Here is a 10,226-nt window from a genome sequence, read left to right as displayed (position 1 = left end):
TTTTGCAGTGGAAATCAGTTTATTGAATCCTCAAGTGCTGTTTATTTTGTGCACAATAGAAATAGGGTATCCAGGTTGTGGGCTCCTTAAAGCACAGCTACTAGTATGCATTTTCACTGCCCCAGAGCATGTGTGAACAAAGAAAATCAAAACCACACAGCAGAATAAATAGTTTTGGGTTTCTAAAGTTACATAGTAGCCCCAAATAGACTTCTTGTATTCAGTTGTCACCACAGATTATATTTTGGGAAATGTTCTTTCCTCTAGAGCCTCATTTGATCTTGTGGCCCCAGTACAGATTTAAAATCTTAATTGACAGCCTACTCTACCAATAGAGTGTGAGAGTACTTCTGTCCTATGGTCCTGGCCAACAGTGGGATTTTTCATGTTTTAATATTGTTAATTTAATAAATTAAAAGGTATTGCTTTGGCTTCAATTTGCATTTCTTTATGCTGTATGAGGTTGAGCATTTTTTCATGTATTTTTTTCAAATAATTAGTAGATGGATCATTCATTGGTTTCTTCCTGTTTTTAATTGAGCCAAATTGGTGGGTTTCATAGGGAATCTTATTTTGTGAGAATTACTAGTTTGGCAAAAGTTTTAACTTCCTATCAGGGCTGAAGTTTAGTGCTAAAAATGGTTAATGTGGGCATTGGCTAAGGTGGGATAGAAGGAGCAAGTTTCTGCCTCGGAAGTAATAAGGAAAATCGTCCCTGAAGAGGTGGGAGGTCTTGTGATTGGTAGATATCAAATCTTTGCTACAAATTGAGCCCAGCAGGGATGAACAATTGTGTGGTATAGAAAGTGACTTATGTATGCAAGCAATAATGTCCTACCAAGACTTAGAGATTTCAGTGTTCTGTGGCATAATTGATAAATATATTTGTATGAAGGGTTTTGATGTTTGGGCATAGTCAAATGTTAAAAATAAAATAGGTTACCATGATAATTGTCCTGCTTATTACATTGAATTAAAACCAAGGCAGTGATGTCTAAGGCATTTTCACATTTCTTTTATATTAGTTTCTTTACTGTCCTCTATTCCTGTACCTATGTGAGGGCAGGTGATGGTTCATCTCTAAGATCAGGTGTACAGAAACGAATGGAAAACATGAACATCTTTTAGCTTTGATTTGTGTTAACTTCCACCTTGGAACTCATTCCTTTGTGGAAGCTGAAACTGAAGACCCCTATCTGAGTAGCATTCTAGCAGTATTTCTCATTAGTTTAGTATGCCTTGTCAGTTCTCTGTTTGCAAGGCATTAGCAGGGTGTTCTTTTGGTTTGAAGTTTGTATGCTTTGATTTCTGTCCTGTTAATTTCTATCCTGTTAATTTCTTATCCTTGTCCCTATGTTGGACAGGTCTTTTTCTACTTTGTTTAATCACACTCAGGAAGAAAAAAAAGTGAAAATTTGTGACATTTGTCTTCAGTTGTTTCAGTACTAGTGAGATTGCTATATCTTACTTTCTGTGTAAAGATGTCATATGCATTTACTTTTGCTTCTGTAATATTTTGAAATTTTGACCTTTTTTATTAAAAAGGGAAAAAAAACTAAAAGAAGGTAGAAAATAGTTGATTTTTTAAAAATTTTTTCTTTCTTTTTCTTTAAATGCCCTTAAAATGTCTTTCTTCCTGTAGATCTGCAAATGTGGTTTTAAATCAGAGTATGCCCTACAGGTCTACTCACAGAAAGTAATTTGGGTGAGATTTAAGTGAAGATAGATCTAGCTGAAATTGTTAGGTAAGATTATCAAGAAAAGGTGTACATAGAAAAGGCCTAAATGAAACGTCAAACACCAGTGTTAGAGGGGGATTGGTTCTAGGACCCTCTTGGATGCTCAAGTCACTTATATAAAATGCTGTTGCATTCATGTAAAACCTATGCACCTCTTGCAATATACTTTAAATCATCTTTTGGTACTTATAATAATCTAATACAATGTTTTTGCATAGTTGTTATAAAAAAGTCTGTAAATGTCCAGTACAGATACACATATTTTGAATATTTTTGACCCAAGGTTGGTTGAATCTGCAGATGTGGAAACTGCAGATATAGAGGGCCAAGTGTACATCCCAAACTGGATAATCCTATAATATTCTAGTTTCTTCTATATACCCTATTGGAATAAAATGCCACATATTTTAGCAACTAGTTATTGAACATCTACCTACTGTATGTCATGCACACTTCTGGGCACCGGACACCAGCGAACAAAATATTTAAAAATTTCGTACCCTGCCCACACTCACAGAGCTGAAATTCTCATGGGCTAATAAGCAGTAAATGAGTTAAGTTAGTAAATTATAGTACACATGGCAGATCAAAAGATGGTAGGTGCTAGTGAAGAAGAAGGCATCATTGAAGAGAGTAAGGAAGTGTGGGGTTGAAATTTCATTGGAGTAGGGTCAGAGGAGGTAATGTTTGAGCAGAGATTTAAAGGAAGTGTATAGGATAAACCATTTCAAGGTAGCATGGGTGAGAAAAAGCATCCAGGACAGATGGTAGGAGGAGCAAAGGACTTCTGGTGGTTTCTTTTCATGTATAGAAGAATGTGGAAGAAAGACAAACTAGAATAAAGGAGAGGGAGACATTAAGACATAGGGAGGGAGAGAGGTAGGTCTAGTGGCTCTCTTGGATCACTCAAAGGGTTTTGGCATTTGGAGAAAGATATGACCTCACAGAATTGCTTTGGCTTCCATGTAGAGGAGGAAAACATGATGTTGGAAAGTAAACAGGAGATCAGGAGACCAGATTAGGGGCTTAAGTTAGGATGGAAGCAGTAGAAAGAAGTGGTCTGATTTTGATGTATTTAGAAGGTAAAACTGCCAGTAGGATTTGCTGGTGGATCTGATAAAAGAGATTGAGGGAAAGAATATATGAATGCCAGGTTTTTGACATGAGCAACTGAGATATGTAGTCACCATGAATGGAGATGGAGAAGCCTATATTGCAGGTCAGGAGTTGCAACCTAGACATGTTAAATTCAGGCTGTGTGCCAGACATCTTCATGAAGCTGTTGAGTTGGCTGTCAGATGTATACTTTCGGAGTTCAACGGAGTAGTCTGGACTGAATATGTGAATATAAGAGTTCATTGCAATGTGGCATTTGAAAACTTGAGGCAGGATGAGATCAGGAAGAGATAGAGTGTGGAGGGAGAAGAGAAAGGTCCAGGACCCAAATTATGAGAATGTTAGAAACAGCTAATGTTTGTAGCTTAAGCTCTTGGTTACTCCTTGAGGTACCTCATTTCATCTCAGTTGGCTTATTGTTGTGAGTTAATCTTAGTACACTCAGCTGTCACTTCAGAATGGACATCTTACTGGCTGGAGAGGATCTTACATCTCTTTCTTTCTTTATCAGAATGATTCAAAAGTTTACTGGGCTTTGTATATTCTCTGTACCAAAACGGTTTGCTGTATGTACTTTTGGTGTTTTTTTTTTTTGTGTGTGTGTGTGTGTGTGTTTATGTACCAGGAGTAGAATCCAAGAGCACTTCACCAGTAAGCCACATCCCTGGCCCTTTTTTATTTTACTTATTTTTTTATTTTTTTATTTTGAGACAGGGTCTTGCTAAATTGCTTAGGGCCTCACCAAGTTCCTGAGGCTGGTTTGGAACTTGTGATCCTCCAGAGCCACTGGGATTATAGACATGTGGCACTGTACTTGGCTGTAGTGTGTGTGTGTGTGTGTGTGTGTGTGTGTGTGTGTGTTAGTTGGAGATGGACATAATACCTTTATTTATTTGTGGCTTTTTTGTTTGTTTATTTGTTTTATGTGGTGCTGGGGATCAAACTCAGTGCCTCATGTATGCTAGGAAAGCTCTCTACCACTGAACCACAACCCCAGCCCCTGGTTATAGTTTTAATGAAGTTCATGATGTATCAACCTCTGCAAAGTGTTTTATTTAACTAATTCCTAATAACAAAAGTATTCTGATAGTTGACTTTTTAAGAAGATAATTTACATTAATTTGAAACATTTTATTTTCAGGAAAGATTTCAGAATAATAGGAGTATGTGGTGTGTGTGTGTGTGTGTGTGTGTGTGTGTGTGTGTTTGAGTGAATCCTAGTAGTTTGTTTTTTTCTTAAAATTATATGGTAATTTTACTTTACATTGCAACTTGGTTTTCTTAGGCTGCTATGACAAAAGACCAGAGATTATGTGGCTTAAATAGCAGACCCTTAAATAGCAGACAAAATACTCTAGAGTGTGTGGCCTAAACAGTGGATATTTATTTTCTCAGTTTCAAAGACTGGGACAGAGGTCCAAGGTCTCGATTCTGGCAGGGTTTCTTTCCTGGCAAGGAATCTGTTCCCTGCTTGCATAGGGATAATTTAGCCTCACATGTCCCTTCCTCTGAGGAGGTGAACTCTGATGTCTCTATCTTTTCTTATAAGGGCACCAACCCTATTGGATTCTGGTACCATCATTTTGACCTCATTTAGCCTTTATAACGGCCCTTTCTCTAAACACAATAATAACAGGGGTTGGAGCTTTAATATATGCATTGGTTTTGAGGGTGAGAGATCCAATTCAGTATGTAACACAATGTTTTCCTAATTTTTACACTTCTAACAGGATATTCTTATGTATTCAGAATTTTTTTTCTAAAAGATAACCTTTTTTGCCTGAGTATGTTAATGTATGTATTAAGCATTATTGGGTTATTTTCAAAGGGAGTTTCTGTAGTGTTTACAATTCATGGCAATATTTTTGGTGCTTTCCTTCAGTATACTCGTTTCACAAACATTTAAACAGTCTAATATTTTGATTTTAGGAACTGGTTCTTAAATTTCTGTATCATATTGTGTACTGTTTCTAGGGGATGTAGTGATTTGTGATTTTAAGGGAGTCCCTGCTATGCAGTTATATTGATACCTTCAACAAATGAATGAACGAATATGAGACAGAGAGAGAGAGAGAGAGAGAGAGAGAGAGAGAGAGAGAAAGAGAGTGTGTGTGTGTACTGTAACAAAAATGAAAATGCAAGCCCCCGCCTCCCCCCAACCTGCGCCAACACTCCACACACCTTCTGGCTCCCTATTGACCCAGAGGCTCGCCAATTCTTAGGAAGTGGCCCCTCCTGCTCTGAACAGGCACCCAGCCTGATGCTAGAATCAGGTGGTTGCCTGCATTGTGGTGCCGGTGGGGGCACCAACAGCTGAGGTGCGGAAGCGACCCTGGAGCTCCTAAGTGCAGTTTCAGCTCCAGCTTTGGGTCCCCAGACTGGTGAGGGCAGCCTGCAGCCAGTGGCTTCCAGGTCAGGCAGTTCTTTGCTTCTCCACTCCAGTAGAAGGAGAGCTGGCCCTGTGTTCACCAAGCACAGGTTGCAGCAGAGGTCGCTAAATGAAGCTTAAGGCTCCAGATGCCAGGTCAAAAATTACTAGCTGGTGGTGCACCAGCAGCTCAGGAGACAGAGGGAGGAGTATTGCCAATTCAAAGCCAAACTCAGCAATTTATCAAAACACTTAGCAACTTAGCCAGACCCTATCTCTTATAAAATATTTAAAAAGGGACTGAGGATGTGGTTCAGTAGTTAAGCACCTCTGGGCACAACTCCCAGTACAAAAAAAAAATTATTATAATAAAATAAAAATTACTGAGTGCTGTGCAGAGAAGACCATCTCAAGCTCCTGAAAGGCTTAGACAGGTGCCACCCAGGCTCAGCACAACAGAGGTCACTCTACTGCACTGCGCTGGACAGTCAGGGCTGGCTGCCCATGGGTCTACCTAGGACTCAGATCCCTGCAATGCCTTGTGATGTAGGGCAGAGTGCTGTCAGTACCTCTCTTTCTTAGAATTTTGCTCTTGCCATTCAACAGTTTTTCTAATGTAACTTAAGATGTACACTTGTGTTAGCACCACCCCCCAATAAGTTAAGATTGGAGACAACAAAAAAAGAGAGATTCTTAGGTAGGAATACCCAATAACTCTCAAGAGAAACTGCCAGAGTCAGAAGTTTTTAATCAGTTTAAGGCCAAAAGATCTTTGTAACCTCCCACATAGGTAGGCTTAATTATAGTTTGTTGGTATGAATATCTAGTTCTAAGTAACAAAGATAAAGGGATCTCTAATAAACACAGAGTTTATGCCAATAAAAGTTTATTTTACAAAAATCAGATGACATTAAGTAACTTAACTAAATGTTGTTTTTACATTCCTCATAACTCTGATATTATTAAAGATTGACATTCTGTAATAAAGGTCTTTTCCTCTCCAGCCTTGTTGGGCTTTGTTAGGCCTTATTATGGGGACAACTTCTCAACTCTTCAACTTCCTGGTAAGAGATAACTGATTTCTATCATCTTCAGGATATTCATTGACATGTTCCAGATGCTGCCACATTTATTTTGTATTAATCTCATTTCAGTACTCATGTCTTTTTGTTTCTCTCATAAAGCATCTACCCCCAGATGACTTTACAACCTGTTCTTTCTGAACCAAACTTTTACCGTGGACCTCTCAACCAACCCAGTTTCTAAAAAGGGACTCCAAACTGCTTGCCCCACCCCATGTCACCCCATCTCAGCTTGAAGCAGCAAGAACCTTTTCTCCTACAGCAGTGAGGTCCCTAAAATTAGAGAGAAAGCGGTCAATGTGAATAGGTAATTAGTTAAAATCACAAAAATGGAGACCAGTTAGAATACAGAATTTTGGAGACAGCCTCTTGAGTATTTAACCTGTTTCTGCTCCAACCTGTTGCTAAGTCTTTCCAACAAGTTCAACTTGAAGCTCATGAATTCCTTCAAAAACCTCCCTCAAGAGACTACTGATCTCCAACACCCATTCCAGCCTAGAGACTATTGCTATATCAAATGGTTCCAGAAAGAATGACTAACACCCAGCTAGAGGAGATCTTACAACAAAAATTTCTCATAGATGGCTTCCCACACTGGGGTAATATACTCTATTTTACTCCTTGTCATATGAGAAATACTTCTCTTATGGAAACATCTTGCTTCTGTACCCATCAACAGTTGCTTAGTATAGCGTATTTGGTAACACAAAATGGCAATTATTATACAATGTAAAAGTGTTCTCTTTTTGTTTCCCTTTTTTTTTTTTTTTTGATGATCTACCTGTCAGAGAATGATAGCCTAGACATTAGTAACCATTTTTAAACTTTTACTCAACTAGGGTCATTTTGACTGACTTCTTCTGCTTAGGAATTGAATCTCATGTTTGTTTATGGTTTCAGTCACAGCAACAGCTAATTATGATTAATGTGAAGGAGAGTGGAAGGATGTAGACTTACAGCCTACCCATGGTGGATCTGGACTGCCATTTGATAAATAAAGTTTCCATCTCATGCTTTAAGATTGACTCAATAATTCATTGAAATCTCACCATAACACCTAGGCCCCAGAGTCCTGCAGTCTCTGGGGGCTTGTCTGCCTTATCAATAAGGCAGAGTGCTGTCAGTACCTCTTTTTCTTGGGATTGTGATCCTGCTGTTTTCTCTGTTCAGGCCCCAGGGCTCATCAACCTAGGCAGCTCAGAATTGCAGCTAAATTCTCCATTCATGTCACAAGCCTGTGGAGAACAGGACTGCACACCAGGCCAAAAAACAGTTCAACTTTTCCCCTACCTCAGGGGATACTCCCTCCCAAGAGGGGTCCCTTCTACAGGTCCCTTCTCCTACTAACTGAGGGGCAAAGGCACTGGGGGATGGCCCCAGGGGAAGACACAGGGTAATACCTTGATTAAGACTGAATTTAAAGTAGACTGAAATTTCAAAACACTGAGTGACTGGTCACCAAGAAAACTTCCTTAAAATAATCTTTGTACAAATCTCTCTTTCTCTGTTTCTTCCCCTTCTGCACTTCCTAGTTTCCAGAAGGTCTCCAGCAGTGTTTAGCACTTGCAGTAAGAGAGATAGTTTCCATGATTTCAAAGAGTGTGGCAATATATCATGAGGTGCAAATTTTTGAGACAAAAAAGTACATTCACCAGGTAAAATGAAAATGCATTTCTGCATGCCTCTTGTACTCCCCTTCTTCCCAACTTTTCATTCATACTTTTTTAAAATTTAGTTTCTCTTGGTTAAATTGCTACTTAATATAATATATATTGTGGAGCATTTTGGCAAGGTGTAACACATATCAATGACTTTTTTTCACTGTTATTATTTGCTTGTCTATTTACTATTGAGAATTGAACCCAGGGACACCTTATAACTGATCTACATCTCCAGGCTGGCCTTCAGCTTCTGATCCTCAGGTCTCAACCTCCTGACTTGCTGGGGTCTACAACCTGGAATATGGCCTGAAGAGTATCTTCTCATTTCTCTTCCTCTGTTTTCTCCTCCCCCTCCCTTTTTCCTTTCTTCCACTTATGCTTCCTTTCTTGTTATTTTTTTTATTTTAATTTTTATTATTGTTTTGCATATTGCACCCATAGTGAGTGCTGTGCAGTGAACTAAATTCATAGTTTCTTTCTTTTTTTTTTCTTTTTTTTTTTTTATTTTGAGATAGGATCTCACTAAATTGTTGAGGCTGGTGTCAAGCTTTCTATCCTCTTTCTTTAGCCTTGATGAAACTTGCTGGGTTTAGAGGAGTACACACCCTGGTCTGACTTTTTTTCCCTTTAAACAGTATCATTCTTAATTTTTCATAAGTGATTATATTTTCTTATAGATTGTTTCTTATTTAAATTATGTGTTTTAAACAATTTACTTTGATAATTTTTGACAATTATAATCTTGATGTTCTATAATAAATTATACTTGAAATGCACTAGCTACTTAATTTTTTCCATAAGTTTATTTGTACATTGTAATTTTACATTTTTGTAGTTATATTTCTTCAATTTTTAAAATATACTACTACTCATATTTTAAACAAAAATTCTCTCCAATTTTTTTATAATGTATGATTCTTACCATCCACATGTCCATTTACTCAATGTTTTGCTCTTTGATATGCATCACAAGATAGAAGACCAACACTCTTCTTTGGAACACTTTCAGAGATACTCTGCTAAAATTGATATCATTAATGAGTTGCATAAATATTCCCTAATCCCTCTCATAGAGGGCACCAAATTTCCTATTTTGAAATCAATGAGTCTTAAAGATTAGACAAGTAAGTTCTTATTGAAAACTGAAACTTTTTCTAAAGAGAGCCTCAACTATACTCTCTCCACACAAAGCTGAACTAATGTCTTCATGTAGCTACTAACACTGTAAAACCAGCATGGAAGGAAGAAGAAGCATGTCCACTGATATCATACCCATGAATGTGCATATTTGCACAAGAAAATAATATTAGTGTGTTACCGCTGTTTACCGGTGAGGAGTCTTTGCTTCCCAGAATGCTGAAGTATAGCACCAGAGAAGCACACTGAGGCAAGTGAAGAGTGGAAAGTGGAAGGCTTTATTAAAGGACAGCAGAAAAGACTTCTCCCCAGAGGAAGAAGGGGACCTGAAAAGCAGAATCTGTGAAAGGGCGAGGTCTTCCCTTTTTTTATAGCTAAGTTCTTCTTTTAGTTTTCCCACATTTATATCCTTTGTTTCCCTTTATCTTTCAGTGATAGAATGCAGGTGAAAAGGCCAAAAGGTGGGAGATAGGTAAGCAGAAGGAGTATTCTGGGCAGGAAGAGCCTGGGGTTGTTTTTTGATTAGCACCTCCCTGTTTCCTGGGAGCTGTTTCATTAACAGTTCCTTAGTACAAGGACTTGTTCTGGGCTTTGGGGACATTAGCATTTCAATTTCCCCAAGTGCTGCTCTGGTTTTCTGGACTCCATTCTTGATAATGAACTCCATTTTCTTTATCTTACAATAGACCCAATTTACTACACTAACTACCCATCTTTAAATCTGGCTTCAGGTGTACCTAACAGTACTTTTCTTTCCCCACCAAATTTGGAGGACCTTTGGGGGAAAAACACAAATTATTATAAACACACTTGCTTTCTGTAGCATTAAAGATTTAAAATATTCCATTGACAGACTGTTTTAGTGTTAAGACACTTGTGTGATAAGAGAGTTTGGATTATATCATGCTGAGCAGATACTAATGCAGTTACTTCATTTAGGTCTTCAAGGGTTTAAAAAAGTGTAATTACGTTTTGACAAATTTTTTACTGACAGAAAAACAGTTTAATTAAATGACAAACTAGTAAGAAAATGTTTTGATATTTTACTTTTACATTACAGCATACATATATCAGGTAGAGTATGCAAGCAATTTCCAGCTAAGAAAGAACTAAATGAAGGATA

Source organism: Callospermophilus lateralis (genome assembly GCF_048772815.1).
Source record: "Callospermophilus lateralis isolate mCalLat2 chromosome 12 unlocalized genomic scaffold, mCalLat2.hap1 SUPER_12_unloc_2, whole genome shotgun sequence".
NCBI classification, from domain to species: Eukaryota; Metazoa; Chordata; class Mammalia; order Rodentia; family Sciuridae; genus Callospermophilus; species Callospermophilus lateralis.
Note: the sequence above shows the minus strand (reverse complement) of the source record.